This window comes from Petaurus breviceps, unplaced genomic scaffold (genome assembly GCF_028583685.1).
Source record: "Petaurus breviceps papuanus isolate PSGF00001 unplaced genomic scaffold, PetGlider_PUasm1.0 103, whole genome shotgun sequence".
Taxonomy (NCBI): Eukaryota; Metazoa; Chordata; class Mammalia; order Diprotodontia; family Petauridae; genus Petaurus; species Petaurus breviceps.
In genome coordinates, this window is record NW_027185588.1 from 1,322,822 (window position 1) to 1,329,951 (window position 7,130).

The window sequence follows — 7,130 nt, forward strand, 5'->3', positions numbered from 1 at the left end:
TCAGCAACCGTCCTCTTCAGCTCCAAGAGCTCGGGTCACCTGCTTCAGGACCAAGCTTGGCCAAAGAGAAGGGCTGGGAAGAATCTGAGAAGACCATTTGGGTGTCATGGCGGAGAGGCCAAGGGCGAGGAACAAAGATTCAGGGCTGCCAGGGGCTCGCCCCACCAGGCATGGTGTCCATGCCCTTATCTCAAGGTTACCGAGGTGGTAACAGAGCTGGGCTAGGAACCCACCTTCTCCCCAGCGTGCATATCGAGTGGTATGTGATTACAATCACGACCAACAATGACATGGGGTTTCAAGGGTGGCAAAACATTTGACTTTCATTATCTCATTTAGGCCTCTCTTTGTTTGGGTTTCTATATTTGTCTGGGGGGGTTGGGTTTTTTTTATTTTTTAACTTGTTTGTTTCTGACTGATCCTATAATTTCATCAGAGTATGGAGTTATAAGAGCACCAGAAACACTGAAGCTTGTCTAAGTCATGTCGTGTGTGAGCCCCAGAACTCACAGAGCAGAATTGCAATGGCCCACTTCACCTCTGTAACTTGAGTCACTTAATCCGTTTGCCTCAGTTTCCCCATCTGTAAAATGAGCAGGAAAAGGAAATGGCAAACCACTTCAGTATCTTTGATAAGAAAAATTCTCTCCCAAAGCAGCTTGGAGGCATGGAGTCGAGAAGACCCAAGATCAAATCTAACCTCAGATGCGTTCTAGCTGTGTGACCCTGGGCAAATCATTTAATCTGTTTGCCTCAATTTCTTCAACCGCAGAATGGGAATAATAAGAGCTCCTAGCACAAGGTTCTTGTGAGAATCAAGAGAGAGAATGTTTGTGAAGCACATAGTACATAATAGGCACTCAATAAATGCTTATTCCCTTGCCTTCCCACCAATATAGATCAGTGGTTTGCAAATTCTAGTCTTAGAAAGTTGCTTGGGACTCTAAGTTAAGTGACTTCTCCAGAGTCACACAACCAGGATAGGTCAGTGACCCTGTGCAAGGACTCTAGCAGCCTGGTGAACTAAATCCTATGGGGGGGAGCTGGTGGTAAATGTTTAACTACCAGCTTTCAAAAAATGTTCTCAGGACAGATTTTTAATTACTTAATTTTAATTTTCTCCCTTATTTTCTTAAGTCTAGGCAATCAATAAAACAATAAATCCAAACAATCTATGATCTGTGTTGTTGTTATTCATTTGTGTCTGACTTTCATGACCTTGTTTGGGGTTTTCTTGACAAAAATACTGGAGTAATTTGGAATTTTTTTTCTCCGGTGCATTTTACAGATGAGGCAACTGAGGCAAACAGGGTGAAGTGACTTGCCCAGGGTCACACCTAGTGTCTGAGGCTGGATTTGAACTCAGGTCTTCCTGACTCCAGGCCCAGCACTCAACCCACTGTGCCACTTGTAGCATTTGCCAATTTTTGAGATGTAAATGCTCACACTGACAATCTAACTCTTTAACAGGTGCCAGCCCACTCCTACCTATAGGTATTAATAGTCCCCTTTTAATGACGAGGAAACTAAGGCTCCAAATGGAGAAGGGGTTTGCTCATCAGCACATGGATAGAAAGAGTTGCAGAATTTGAACGCAAATCTGTCTTGATTCCAAGTCCAATACTCTCCTAAACCATCCTGCTTCAAGTGATCTAACTGGGTATATCTCATCTCTCCCCAGATGTCTGGGGTGGGGGAGAGAGGGGAAGAGGCTGGGGACAGAGGGTCTGACAGGCTGTACCGAGCAATCTCCATGGCCTGAGCATACGTTCAACACTGAGCAAGATCGCTACTGGATCTCACATAGCAATCCTCCTGTGATGGGAGCCCAACTGTCCTCCTAAAGCTTGCTACTACTGTCCATATGTTAATTGCTTAATGCCACCCACTATAGATGGGAGTGGAGACAGATACACAGACACACAGAAAGAAACATAGACACGGGGCAGACAGAGAGACAGAGATAGAGAAAGACAGAAAAAGAGACAGAGCTAGAGAGACAGATACAGAAACACAGAGACAGAGATGGAGACAGAAACAATGAAAAACAGAAAAGGAGAGACAGAGGGAGAAAGAAACAGAGAGACAGAACAGAAATATAGATGGAAAGAGAGAGAGAGGAAAGAGAGAGAAGAGAGGAGAGAGAGAAACAGAGGGAAAGAGGAGAGAGAAATAGAAACAGAGACAGAAATAGACAGAGAGAGAGATAGAGACAGAGACAATGAAGGCAGGAAGGAGATAGACAGAGACAGAAACACAGAAAGGGACAGAGAGAGACAGAGATAGAAAGAGAAAGAAACAGTGACAGAGAGACAGAAACATACACAGAGACAGGCAAACAGAGATAAAGACAGAAAAAGAAAGAGATAGAGACATAGAGAGAGATAGAAAAACACATAGACAGAGGCAGACAGACAGAGATAAAGGCAGAAAGAGAGACTGACAGAGATAGAAATAGAGAGAGACAGAGAGGGAGAGACTGGGTAGCATGGCCCCTGGAGACAGATGCTTACTCCCACCTCCCACAAGGTCACCTTCTGACACGCTGTTGAAGGAAACCTATGACCTGGGACTCACCAAAGGAAGGAAACCAATAATTCTGGGATGTCTGAGGTGGCTCTTATGCCCTACATCTGGGCTCTCAGAGATTCCAAATAGTCTACAGTTTCCACTAAAAATATGCAGACCTTCACATTAATTAGAGGGGTGGGTGATTCTTCATTTCACTGAAGTTTCTGCCTTACTGAGTAGCAAAGCAAATACATCAGAAGCCACTGAAGATACATCAGAAATGATCTAAAGTGAAGAAAAGAGGCAGGAAAACAAGATTCTAGCTACAGAAATTTAATTTATGCACAATTTGCCCAGAAGCACATAGTTGTAGTTATTCATTCACTGAGTATGAAGTATGTCAGAACTAGTCCCTTTATACATCACCCTCAGGCACAGTCAACAAATACTTATTAAGTTCTTACTATGGGCCCTGTCCAGAACTCTCTCTGTGACCTAATCCAAGGCAGTAATGTGAGTCATGTGCACTGTGCAGGTCCCTGGGGAAGGATGAAAACCCCAAATTTTGCAAAATTACAAAGAACATACTTGGCCCCAAAGGAAAGATATGAGAAAACACCTCCCTTACCCATGCTTCTATAGAGGTAAGAAGGCCCACAAGTGGGAAACATTGTATATTTTGTCTTGTTAATGTATTAACAAGTTTTGCTAACTGTTTTCTTTTTCTTTTTTTTGAAATACTTCATCATAATTAAAGATTGCACTTTCAGAGGTACAGAGGTGAAATTTTTAAGTAATGTCAAATATAAGATTTCAGTACAAATTTTATTTTTTTAAAAATCCCAACTTCTGGATGGTTTGTAGAAAAAGAGCCACTCGAATACATTACTGGTGGAACCATGGATCAACCTAACAATTCTGGAAAGCAGTTTGAAACTATGCTAAGACAGTTACCAAAAGGACCATTTCCCTTTGACTCAGAAGTCCCACTGTTACGCATAACACCTCAAGGAGATCAAAGACAGAAAGAAACATTCATATACAACAAATTACTTGTGGTAGCAAAAAACTGGAAATAAGATAGATGTGCATCCATTGGGGAATTCCTCTATTTTGGTCCGGGGGTGGGGGGAGGAAATTTGGGTTAAGTGACTTGCCCAGGGTCACACAGCTAGTAAGCATGTGAGACTGTATTTGAACTCAGGTCCTCCTGACTCCAGGGCTAGTGCTCTATTCACTATGCCACCTAGCTATCCCCAGAGTTCTTTTCCACTGTAGAGGGAAAGGGCAGCACTGTTTTGACAGTTTGTGGCACAGTCATGGAATCAGAGAATCTGAGTTAGAGTTCTACCTCCTTCACTTAACACTTGTGTGACCTGGGGCTAGTCACTTAACTTACCTTAGTTAAACTTAAACTTAGCCTCAGTTTCCTCATCTGTCCAAGGAGAGAGTTGGACAAAGTGGCCTCTGGGGTCCCTTTCAATTCTAAATCTATGACATAAGCAGACGGAAGCCCGTGTGCAGGGAAATGTCGCTCATCTCTTCCCAAACATTTCCTCACCATGTCCAATCCTCATGCCCCCTCCCACCCCACAACAGCCTCAGACTCGCCTCTGGGTCCCCCAACTCTGATGGGTGGGCTTTCACCTCACTTGGCTCAGAATCAGGCTACATCCCTGCCATTTTCATTCACACCCTACTGGAGTCTTGCAGCCTCTCTTTATGTATTATTATCCTCCCATTAGAATGTAAGCTCCTTGAGGGTAAGGACTCTTGTCTCTGTATTTGTATATGCAGCACCTGGCATGGATGACCTCATTCTATCCACATTCTCCAGCACACTGCCCCCTCTATCATCCCTTCGCTTCCCTTATCTACTTCTCTACTACCAACAAACATACTCAGATCGCCCCCAATCCTCAAAATAAACAAGTGAATGCATAAAAAATAAATAAATAAACCCTTACTTCACACATCAAGACCTGTTAGCTATATCCCACATCTCTCCTCCCTTTTGTAGTTAAATCCCATGGGGAGGTCATCTGAAATCAATGCCTGAACTTCCCTTCTTCTCACTCTATAGTCTGGCTTCTGACCTCATCATTCAACCACATCTATTCTCTCCAAAATTACTAATGATCTCTTAATTGCCAAATCCAATGGCCTTTTCTCAATCCTCATCCTTCTCCAATTTGTTTCCTGCTCTGTTTAGATAAATGGGTTGGCTGGATTTTAAAAGCAAATGAGAGGGGCAGCCAGGTAGCGCAGTGAGTAAGAGCACCTGCCCCAGAGTCGGGATAACCTGGGATCAAATCCGAGCTCAGATACTTAGCACCACACCCAGAAATAACTGGCCGTGTAATCTTGAGCAAATTACTTAACCCCAATTGCTTTAAAAGAAAAAAAAAAGGAAATGAGAGGGTTGGCCTTAATATTCCCTCCCCAGAGACTTGCCCAAGGCAGAGCAGGAGACAATCAGTAGTAGTGCCTAGATTGGCACACAGATCCTCTGACACTAGGAAACTAGGTGACACCATAGGGCATTAGAGTGTCAGGCATGGACTCTTCTTCCTGAGTTCAAATCCAGCCTCAGACACATCCTAGCTGTGTGAACCCTGAGCAAGTCACTTAACCCTGTTTGCCTCAGTTTCCTCATCTGTAAAATGGACTGGAGAAGGAAATGGCAAACCACTTGACTATCTTTGCCAGGGAAACCCCAAATGGGGTCACAAAGAGGTGGATGTGACTGAAAATAACTTAACAACCTCTGACACCAAAACCACAGATTTTTCCTCTTTACCCCCCAACCTCCCACCTTCTTATCCTGACCTGGCAGGAATTCTCTTCTCTGGGCACACTCCAGCTCATTGGTGCATTACCCAGACTGTAACCCAACACTACAGATATGGATATGGCCTGATGTAGGCTGATGTTTTGTGGCAGTGTGCTTTTCAGAAAGTGTAAGTCACTCAATGGAAGGAAATCAAGGTTCTCTTGACTAAGCCCCTATTCATGGCAAGTATTACAGAAAATCCATTGTAAATAGCAGCAAGAGGCTGGTGGGTACCCATTCATCATGATAAGTAGCAACCAAAGAAGACTCTGCTTGGTTTGTTAAAAGAGTTCCTTGGCTGAGTCGGCCAACTTCACCCCAGAAGATGCCAGACCAGGGAACCTGGGCACAAGGCTGGCTCCAGCTGCAATTAGTCAATAGTAAATACAATCAGCTGCAAAGACAAAGGAGGTCTCTGGGTCTGTAGGAAGGAGCTGGGTGAGCTGTGGAGATTTATCTATTCCACTGGAGGGAGGAGGAGGAGGAGAGGTAATGAATATTTATGAAGTAATCTGGGTCTGCCACTGCCTACCAATGCATAAAAGTGAGCATTTTCGAGTTGGCGCACTTTATTAACTACCCAATCATTTTTTCAGAAGATACTTTTATATTTTGTGAGTGTCATTGAACTCATGGAACAGCTTTTCTTTATTTCCCATGAGCCCTTTGATTATGTTTTGATAATGCTCTCCCCTCCCCTTCCATCCCTGGGGAAAACAAAAAAGGGTAGAGTTCAGTCCCAGAATTCAATGCAATGCAACACAACATGCAACAAATAGTGAAAATCTCTGGTTTATAACTTTGACCTAAAAGGGAGCTAACTTAAAGGTCATCTACTCCAACCCTTTTATTCTACAGATGAGGAAACTGAGGACTTGTTTCCCAGTTAAGTGATAGATTGATGGTTCGAACCCAGGTCCTCAGACTTCAAATCCATTGTTACTACTGCTCTGTGCAATAAATAGTTACTGTGAGCTAGGTAGTGTGTTAGGTATTCAGGATGCAAAGACAAAAATATAAGAACAGGCTTTGCCAGTATCTTCCCTCTGAGATGATCATCAATTTATCCTACACATACTTTGTTTGTGTATAAGGTTGTCTCTCCCATCAAACTGTGAGCTCCTTGAGGGCAGGGGGCACCTTTTACCTTCATTTCTAATCTTCGTGCCTGGCACACAGTAGGTACTTAATAAACACTTGCTGACCTCACTTAAGAGAGCTTTCATTCGAGGATAAAATTCTAGATTAAATTCTCCCCCTTAGTCTCTGAGGTTCAACCTGTCTCCTCTGCAGATTTTCCTCTTCTCCAAAATGTAATCGTCCAGGGGTTCTTAACCTGTTTTGTCATGGAAGACAAAATTTTGGCAATCTGGTGAATACTATGGACCCTTTCTCAAAATATTTCTAAATGCCTGAAATAACATACATAGGATTAAAAAGAAACCAGTTAGGGGCAGCTAGGTGGCACAGTGAAGAGAGCACTGGCCCTGGAATCAGGAGGACATGAGTTCAAATCTGACCTCAGACACTTGACACTTACTAGCTGTATGACCTTGGGCAAGTCCCTTAACCCAGATTGCCCCTCCAAAAAGAAGCAAAAAAGAAAAGAAACCAGTTATACTGAAGTTTGTTGTTGTTTAGTTGCTTTTCAATCATGTCCAACTCTTTGTGAACTCTTTTGGGGTTTTCTTGGCAAAGCTACTGAAATAGTTTGCCATTGCCTTCTCCAGCTCATTTTTTACGATGAGGAAACTGAGGCAGACAGAAGGTAAGTGACTTATCCAGG